Raw genomic sequence first — 9,927 nt, 5'->3', positions numbered from 1 at the left:
ATATTGAGTTACTCCAGAGTATGAATAAAAGAATATAGTAGGGTCAAAATTTATGAGAGACTGCATAGTCTAGTAAATTAAAAGAGCTATCATGTCAGACCTCTTCAGTGATACACAAACATTCAAAATATATCTCATGCTGACTTAACAACCTCTGTCTAGATTTGAGTGAATGGTTGAATTCAATTGTAACCATTGAAGATATGGCATTTTTTCATGTTTATAGCAAAACCACTGGTTCCCAGGGTTATGAATTTATGGTTAAAGATATATAAAAAATTAATGGAAATTGAAAAACTGTCATTTATTGGTATTAATATTTGTGTATAATTAGTGTATTTGATAAATCTTGCAATCCATGAAGATTGGTATTAAACCTACAACAAAAGAACCTTCTTAGTGTAGAAAAAAATCAAGAAAAAAATATGAGTCCCAAACTCATACATCATGTACATGTTTATACAAGTGTTGACTTATCTTCTAGCAAAATGCATGTAATTTTGAATTTTACCTACAACTATCAAATTGAAAATTAAAAATTAAAATAAATTTTGAAAAATTTTGCAACTTAAAACTTCATTAAAGTGATTTTACTTTTAACAATTTACCCAAGTTCCTCCAGTGAAATTTTGGTTTCAATGCCTGATATTATTTTAAACACCACTTTAATACAGAACTGACCCCTCATAAGAAAATTGGTTAAACTTAAATGATTTCAGCTGTAAAATCACAGACTTGTTACCAGATAATCTCAAAATGTTACAAACATTGAAAAATAACATACTATTTAAATAAATAATTACATCACAGCAGTCATTGATATCTAAAACCACCATTTTCATTTCCAGTCCTCAGCAGATCTGTCTGATTCATTTTCAGTTTTTTTCCAAAAAGGAGGAATATTATTGTACATCTTGTATGTGAAATAATATTTGAATGTCAAAAATGTTAAAATTCCTCCTAAAACAACAAATTCTTTATCAATTTTCAGTCTTATTTTTGGCATAACTAAATGAAGAAAATCTAGTTGAAAAGTTCTTTGACTAAAACTTCTGCTACTCATTTATAGAGCTGTCAGCTAGCTATCTGTTCACAGTACCAATCCACATGTGTGTCTATGTTTTGACAGGTGTGTCCTTTTCAATATTTATAATATCATAAAATCAGACTTTTGCTTAAAAAGCACAGCATCCAATTGCAAGTTGTATAAGTTAGTACTTTTTGTGACACAATGAATGCAGAATGTTAATTTATGATTTCACTCCAAACTGTTCCTTCTTCTCACAAATATTGTCTGCAGTCAACTTTTGTGCACAAAAATGAATGTACAAAATTAAACACTTATTTATGTCTTCCTAGCTTTCTTGTTTTTTTAAGTATTTTTCTTAGCTTTATCCTTTGGCTCAAAGTATGTATCAAGTTCTTTGTGATGTCTTCTTATATCCCACATCATTGCATTCCTGAAATATAAAAAAAGTAGTAAAAGATGATGACAGAAAAATATATAGTCTTAAAGGAGCCTGTGGTCGTTCATCTAAGATTCTATGCTTTAAAATGTAACTCTGACCCAAGAAGAATGAATATTTCAAACCCATTAACCAGGGGTTACATCCAAAATAATTCACAGAACAATAAACACAGATTAAGGATATACACCTCTGAGGAGCCAAAAATTTCTAGAATTAAACTTTTTTTCTTAACCTGATTTATGGGTTTATATGATTGTAAACAAATAATTGGTGAAGAAAAAATCATATGGTGATGCACTTCTTTGTTTGCTACAACCCTTTGAAAGTACCCAATTTTGATGATTTTCCCACTTTTCATCAATTTTGACCTATTTTTGGGCTATTATCGTGAAAAAAATCATAGTTCCACAATTAAACTTTTTTTCATACTTTCAATAAAGACGGAGTGGACCAATTTGAATAAATTTAACTTAAAAGAACTATAGGTAGGTGTTAATATAAGAAAGTTTTATCATATTTTGATTTTTTTTTGTGTCAAATTAACCATGCTGTTAATTTTGTAAATTTGTGATTTTTCTCTGTTTTAAGAACAAAATGCATATTATTTCAACTTCTTTGTTAAACATAATTGAAAAAATACATATTTAAGAAATTTGAAAAGAAAAAAGTGATATGGGATGTACATGTTTCTGGTAAAATCATTTCTTGTACCCCTCACCCATTTTCTCAAAATTTTGGCTAAAAAGAGTGACTTGATTGGTAATAAAATTTGAAAAATTGATTTCTCAAGAACTACTGACTGTAAATACACAATTTTATCACAGAGTTGGGTTTGATTATAACTTTTAAATTCATTTATATTTTCCACTTGTATCACATATTTTGGAAATAATTCCAGAACGAGATTTCAACGAGACTATAAAAACGTCAGAAGAAAACATCCTTAATATTACTTTTTTATCAAATTTAAAGACCACTTTTTCTGCTTCATGTATCCTCCAAATATTACTTTTTTGGAACAGTCTGTGGAGGAAATGTTGGAGGACATTTCTCATAAAGAATCTTCTCAAGAAAAAGTAACAGATCTATCCTCTACTCCTCTGTTATATATATACATGTAGATAATGCCTGTCTTCTTGGTGACTATGTATGTTAACAGCGTCTATCCTCTACTCCTCTGATATATATATATACATGTAGATAATGCCTGTCTCCTTGGTGACTATGTATGTTAACAGCGTCTATCCCACTGAACTTGAAATATTAAACTGTTACAACAGACACATTTAGGTCTGCATCATATCTTGAATTTCATCCAAAGATTAATAAACAGCTGCGCCATGAGTGCATGATACGCCCGTCGTCTTGTGTGTGAATTTTTATGCAATAATCATAAATGGTTTCGGACATACGGAGCAACATGAAAAAAACCCTTTTTTTTTTTACAAAAAACTCAATATCTCTAAAATAAAATTTTGAATCAAAACCAAAAAGTATACAGATCTTTAGATTAATATAACTAAGAAGTGTGTAAAATTTTAAGCAATAATCATAAATTGTTTTTGAGATACGGCGCGACATGTGAAAAAAAAACACACACCTGTTTTAGTTACTAAGTCCCATAACTCAAAAAGTTTTAATCTTATTTTCGCCAAAAAGTATACAGATCGTTTGACCATCATAAGAAACAACTATGTTAAGTTTCATGAAATTTGGATAAGTCGTTCTCAAGTTACGTTGCGACATGTTTACGCTGGACAGACAGACGGATAGACGACATTTGTATACCATAATACGTCCCGTCAAAATTTTGACGGGCGTATAAAAATGACAGAAAATAACTAAGAGAAAAAAAGAGCCTGAGATGATCTTCCAATTTCTGTGCAGCAACATTCCAGCAGTGCTTGCAATATTTTCAATCTGTCTTAATGTTTAAATGTATGAATGGTCTAGCATCTGATTTTATATCTAATAAATTCACTGCATGTATTGATCTTTATATTTACTAACTCAGATCGACAACATCAGGACTTCTTCATGTACCAAAACCTAATTCTGTTTTTTTAAAAGAACATTCTGGTCTCATTACATGGAATAATTTGCCAAATAATATTAAGGAAACAAATAATTTACATACATTTAACATGTTTAAGATCAAATGTTCAAACTATTTAACTTTACAGAATGAAGATACCTGAATTAGATGTATTGTTTCTTCTATTCAATGCATATGTGCTTATCCAAATTTAAGCTGCTTTATATAGTTAACTGATTTTTTATTTTATTTGTTTATATTTTTTTTCTATTTGTTTCAATGGTTTTTGAAGACCTCAGGGAAAATTAACATGTTATTGTTAAATGAGCTACCTTTGTTAAATAAAGGATTTTATCATTATTTACTAGATGATGTGATATTCCACAAGGCTTGCATTTCCTAATATGATTCTCAATAGAGGGTTGCTACTTAAAAGAAAGTTATTTAACCAAGGGTTTCTTATAGTACAGTTTAAGTATCTTTTTGAAATTTCTACTGTACAATCATGATTTTGCAGAATGTTAGGAATATGGTAACAAGTTGCTTTTTAAAAAAAAAAGTCAATATGTTGAACCTTAGAACTTTTTTTATGCTAATTATTATTTCAACTGAATTGTAAATTATATCTCAGTATTTTCATTACCATGTGTGTGGAGGATAATATTTTCTTTTTATTGTAAATCAGGACAATTATGGCATGTTGAGAGTGGTGTTAAATATAAAGTAGGGAGATAAGGAATGTTTTAATTTCAATAGTTCATTTCTGGATGGTGTTAGCTTTCATTTTTACCAGTGTGAAAGATCAAACTACTACCAATGGATGACACTTCTAGCGTGTTTATTGGTAGAGGTAATATTTCAACTAGAATCCCTCAGTAATTTTATATATTTTTCTTTTTAAAATACATATTTCAGAGCAAGTACGATATTTTGTTTCATGAAATATGAAAGTTTAATTCCTACCAAATAAGACAAAATCTACTTGCTTACCATTTATTTTGTGCCGTAAAATCCCGTTCCACCTTAGAAATGGGTTTGGATCCAGCTAATACATTCAATTTGCTGCTTATACATGTATACTTAATATACCTGTCCAGATCCGGAGCCTGTTTTTTTGTTTGCTTATTATCGTGTCTGTTTTTTCGTTTTTTTTTGTATAAAAATATTGCCATTGATTTATATCTTGTACAACACTGGTCAATTTGATGTCATTTAGCTCGCTTTGCTAAAACTCAACATTCAACGCCATGTTTATTGAAAAGTTCTCTCATTGGCAAGCATAGTTTACCAAATATTATATGATCATATCAGTCTCGGATAATTCGATTATTATGAAATGCGGTTCCTTAAATCAACATACGTAATAAATCTCAAAACTTTACACTGTTTTTTGCTAACTTATGTTTGTCGCCTATAATTCAGAAATTTAACAGTGTTTTGGGATTTTTTGCTTAAAGTTAACTTTTTAAGCATGGGTCCCTTTTCAAAAGTCTCCCAACTACTACCTCATATGTGAACTTAAGTATAGGGGAAATTTTGTTCGCTATGTTAAAGAAATCTTCTACTTGCTCTATTTTGCCTGTGAAGACCATAACACCGTCATCTCTATATTGACAGTGTAATTTGATGTTTTCTTTCCATTTGGACTTATCTAAGATATTTGTTAATAGGACAGACAGATGCAGATATGTGCATGATGGTGAAAATATACCACCTATGGAGGGGGCGCTCCTATAACTTGTTTGTATAACTTTCTATTAAACTCAAATTTATTGTTTCTTAGAATTAATTAAACAAATGCAGTATAACCTTTTTTTTAAGAATCTTTAAAGGATATTCTTTTGTGTCAATTAATTCTTCTGCATTGATAACTGTTTCTATTAAATTATCAATGATCATATTGGTGTACATTTACGTTTCATCATAGGCAATAAGAATGCATTCCCTTTTTACCTTGTGTGTTTTATTAATGAAATCTTTTGTATCTTGAACTTAAAAGTTATGCCTCTACAAAAATGGTTTTATATTAGATCATTTAATCTCTCAATGCGTCTCATGGTAGAGTTACACTTATTGATGATCAGTTGTAAGGAACATTAATTAATGTCTCCTACTAGTTGACCATTACTCAATGCCTCATTTATTTCTAGATTAATTTAATGAATTTTTGGAAGACTGAGGTACATGTGTCCATGTTTTGAATCATTATCATTCTTTAAGAATTGTACGTATGGGAATCTATTTCTATTTTTTTCTATATAGATTATCAACTATATCTTTTATTACCATATAGCATATAAGTGAGGTTAAGTGATCTGTGTAAAGTTCTTTATTGCCAAGTTTTAGATATCTTAAATGATCCGTATGGAGGTGCTCTTAATTGCAGGAAGCTAATACAGATAAGAAATATAAATGTTCCGAATGAACAATAATTAGGGTTCCAAATATTCCTCCATAGAATATATTTCTAACTAATTTAAGTAATTAATATGCGTGAACTCCTGATCATGCAACAATACACTTCGGCACCAAGACATTATGGCACCTTGTTATAAAGACAATTTAGCACCATTTAGCACATTTCGTGACTAAGACAAATCGACAACTCGCTCCATATTTTCCTGTTATATTAACATGCATTAAAAGAAAAGACAAACATCATAATTAATAAAATGCTCCGCTGGGGCGCAGCTTGATACAACCGCAGAGGTCAAACCCTGAACAGTTGGGGCAAGTATTGACACAACATTCAAGCTTGATACAGCACTGAATTTGGATTGTAATTAAATATTTGCCACAGCATAGGTTTCTGACACAGAATGAAAGTGGTCTAAGAACTTAAAAAATTTTAATTTACCTATTCAAACCATATCATTATTATTTGCTTTTATATATAAATCAGAAATAACCAATTTAAAATGGAAAATTTTAAAGAAAAAAAAGGAAACCCCCCCCCCCCCCCAATTTTTTTAACCCCCTTATGATTCATCACCCCCAAACTCAATCCCAGCCTTACCTTTGTGGTATGGTACCTTGCAGTACAATTTCAGAGAGATCCATACACTTGAACACAAGTTATTGTCTGGAAACTAGAAAAATGCTTGTTTTTTGGCCCCTTTTTGGCCCCAAATTCCTAAACCTTTCGGGCAATTACCCCCAAATTCAGCTTTCCCTTTGTGATATGGAACCTTGTAGTACAATTTCATAAAGATCCATACACTTACACCCAAGTTATTGTCCTGAAACTAGAAAAATGCTTGTTTTTTTGCCCTTTTATGGCCCCTTATTACTAAAATTTTGAGGGAGTTACCCCCAAAATCAATCCCAGCCTTCCCTTTGTGGTATGGTACCTTGCAGTACAATTTCAGAGAGATCCATACACTTGAACACAAGTTATTGCCTGGAAACTAGAAAAATGCTTATTTTTTGCCCCTTTTTGCCTACAATTTTTGGGCAATTACCCCCAAACTCTATTCCAGCTTTCCCTTTGTGATATGGAACCTTTTAGTACAATTTCATAAAGATCCATACACTTACACACAAGTTATTGTCATGAAACTAGAAAAGTGCTGGTTTTTTGCCCCTTTTCTGCCCCTAATTCCTAAAATTTTGCGGCAATTACCCCCAAAATCAATCCCAGCATTCCCTTTGTGATATGGAACCTTGTGATACAATGTCAGAGAGATCCATAGACTTACACACAAGTTATTGTCATGAAACTAGAAAAATGCTTGTTTTTTTGCCCCTTTTTGGCACCTTTTTAGTGATATTGAAATCCTTACATAAAATATGCAATACAAAATTTTATTGTGTTTGAATAAACATATTTAATCAAATCATAATTGATTGTAGTTATACTTAAATCAATATATTATGTAAGTTTATAATGAGTTTTGATAATTTCTCAATGGAGATCAAAAGTGTACAGCTTGTGTTTGCAGCTTGGGTTATCGTTTGATCACCACAATTCTAAAGACAACAAACATGACAAAATACCTGTAAACTATATTTTATTGTTTTAACATTACAAGCCACATTTGCTTCTACGTATATACTAACCCTGTGAGTTGTGTACTGTCAATAATTATTATGTCCCAGACTAACCCAAATAATTACACAAAACTTCCAAACAGAAGACATGTATTAAATCTAAGAAACCTAAATCAGTATCAGGCCTTTGTGGCCACAGAATTAGTTGTTTATAATAAGGTTTGAAAGCATAATAGTGAAACCTTTCAGAATTTTGGGTCCTCAATGCTCTTCAACTTAGTCCTTTATTTGGAACTTTTAAACTTTTTTTATTTCAGCATCAATGATAAGTCTTTCATAGACAAAACACGAATTTGGCGTACAAAATTTTAATCCTGGTATAGATCTATGATGAGTGTATATAAACATAGCGGCTTGATGAGGTGCTTTTTTTATCTAAATATCAAACTGTCTTTCTGAATGCCGCAATGTCTTTAACTGATGCTGAATGGTCTTGGTGCTGAAATGTCTAAAATTTAGGAATATCTGCGTCAAGGATGATCATGAATACGTTCCAATAGGGAATACTGTCCTTTTTAACTTTCGGTTGTGATAATATCAATTAATGTTCATCATAACAAATGAACCAAAATGGCTGTATTTACACCTCAAAAACTGCTCTGAGTACAGACTAACCTGTGCAGTTGGAAAAGTTTTAAGGCCTGGCAGCCACTAGATGTATAAAAGTTAAATGCATTTTGTGCATCAAAAAGATAAAAAAAAAATAGATTTTGATGGGCATTTTTTTTATGCCACCGCCGTAGCGGAGGGAGCATTAAGTTTTACCCTTGTCCGTTTTATGTACGTCCCAAAATTGGTTTCAATTCTCTAACTTTAGTTTGCCTCAACCAAAAATTATGAAACTTATACACAATGCTTATTACCACAAAACACAGATCAAGTTTGAATTTTGGTGGAGTCACTTTTACCGATCTAGAGTTATGCCCCTTTACAAATGGAAAAATTGCTGAATTTTTCGTTTCCGTTCTTTAACTTTTTGTTCCTGCAGAAGGTGTAAAAATAAACTAAGTTGGGTTTAAGCTTTGAGATGCTCCCTCTCAGGTAACAACTGTGTTGTATAGTATTGATTGTCCTTGATTGACATGGACAAAAGAAGGACAATAGATATCTACACAACAATAGATGAGTTAAAGGGTGTAACTGAGTGGACAGTATCAAATGTAATTCACATGTTTGTTTATTTTTACACCAACAACAGGAGCAAAAAAAAATGCCATTCAAAATCCAAAAAAGATTTTATCTTTCTGATACACAAAATACATTTAGCTTTTATATATCTAGTGGATGCCAGGCCTTAAAACTTTTCCAACTACACAGGTTAGCCTGTACTCAGAGTAGTTTTTGATGTGTAAATACAGCCATATTTGTCTATTTGTTATGATGAACCTAAATAATTAACAGTGATTTAATATTTGTTGTAAGCAACACGATGGGTGCTAGTAGAGAGCAGAGTTGCATCATTTAACTTGAGCACCCAAGTTTATCCCCCAGCCCCCACAATTGAAGTGGGTACTAAGGACATTTTTTTCGGTGCAGTGTTTTGGGGACTGTTGTGAGACTTATCCTCATTAGTTTTACTCAAAATGTTGTCGACTTATGGTTTTTGGTTGCCTTTTGAACTTATTTTTTAACCTGCCTTGACGACCTAGATTTTGACCTGTAACTCGTAGTGTCACCTTGGCAGAAAACAAAATTTCTATAGTGATTTATGAAATCCTTACGTTAGAGCAACCGTAGTTAAAATGATGAGCGTGAATCTTCCTGCATGTTTTAAAAGAAACTTTGGATCATATTTGTAATGCTTTTTAGCTGGATTCATCGGCTTCATGTCTTTTCATTCCGTTCCTGTGTCAGTGTCGACACTTTTGATTGGACTGAAATTCGAGCAGCCAATCATCTTGAAGTTATTATTTTGGTAAGGCAAACATGTCTGCGCCCTAGTCCTCTTATCATAAACCATTTTTCTTCAAGTTATTATACATTGTAATGCATTTATTGTTAACTCCTAATTACTTCGTGCCTTCAATTGCAATATGTTGTTTGCCGTTAGTGGCTACGCTTTGTCGCCTTGCGATCCGCATTTGCGTTGATGTCAATGCAAATAATTTCTGATCCTTTTTTTCAGGTATCACTAATCATTTCTTAATTATGCTGATTGATGAAAAATTAAACATTTGTAAAAAAAAATAGGGATAGTTTAGTTTTTATTTATTATCAAGAATACGTATAAGATAGGCCTAATGTATTTTACTGTTTTCATCAAAGTGTACAAATGAAGGAATCAAGATTTATATAGAGTCAGCAATACAGCATGGTTGAATATAATCTCTTAATTCAAATGTGCAAACCAAATTACTACAAGGTGTAAAAAGA

The 9,927-nt window shown here is 31.5% G+C and overlaps 1 long non-coding RNA gene across 1 annotated transcript; it reads right to left on the bottom strand.

Annotated features, from left to right (window-relative positions):
- Positions 1 to 279: 279 nt before the first annotated feature.
- LOC127715493 (uncharacterized) lies at positions 280 to 9,431 on the bottom strand. Its single transcript, XR_007988446.1, has 2 exons — positions 9,276 to 9,431; positions 280 to 1,460 (listed from the first exon to the last, which is right to left on the bottom strand). It is a non-coding gene; the product is annotated as an uncharacterized LOC127715493 (long non-coding RNA).
- Between the last annotated feature and the right edge of the window lie 496 nt (positions 9,432 to 9,927).

The sequence above is a fragment of the Mytilus californianus genome, unplaced genomic scaffold (assembly GCF_021869535.1).
Source record: "Mytilus californianus isolate M0D057914Y unplaced genomic scaffold, xbMytCali1.0.p SCAF_9, whole genome shotgun sequence".
NCBI classification, from domain to species: domain Eukaryota; kingdom Metazoa; phylum Mollusca; class Bivalvia; order Mytilida; family Mytilidae; genus Mytilus; species Mytilus californianus.
This window is presented reverse-complemented; position numbering and strand designations above follow the sequence as displayed.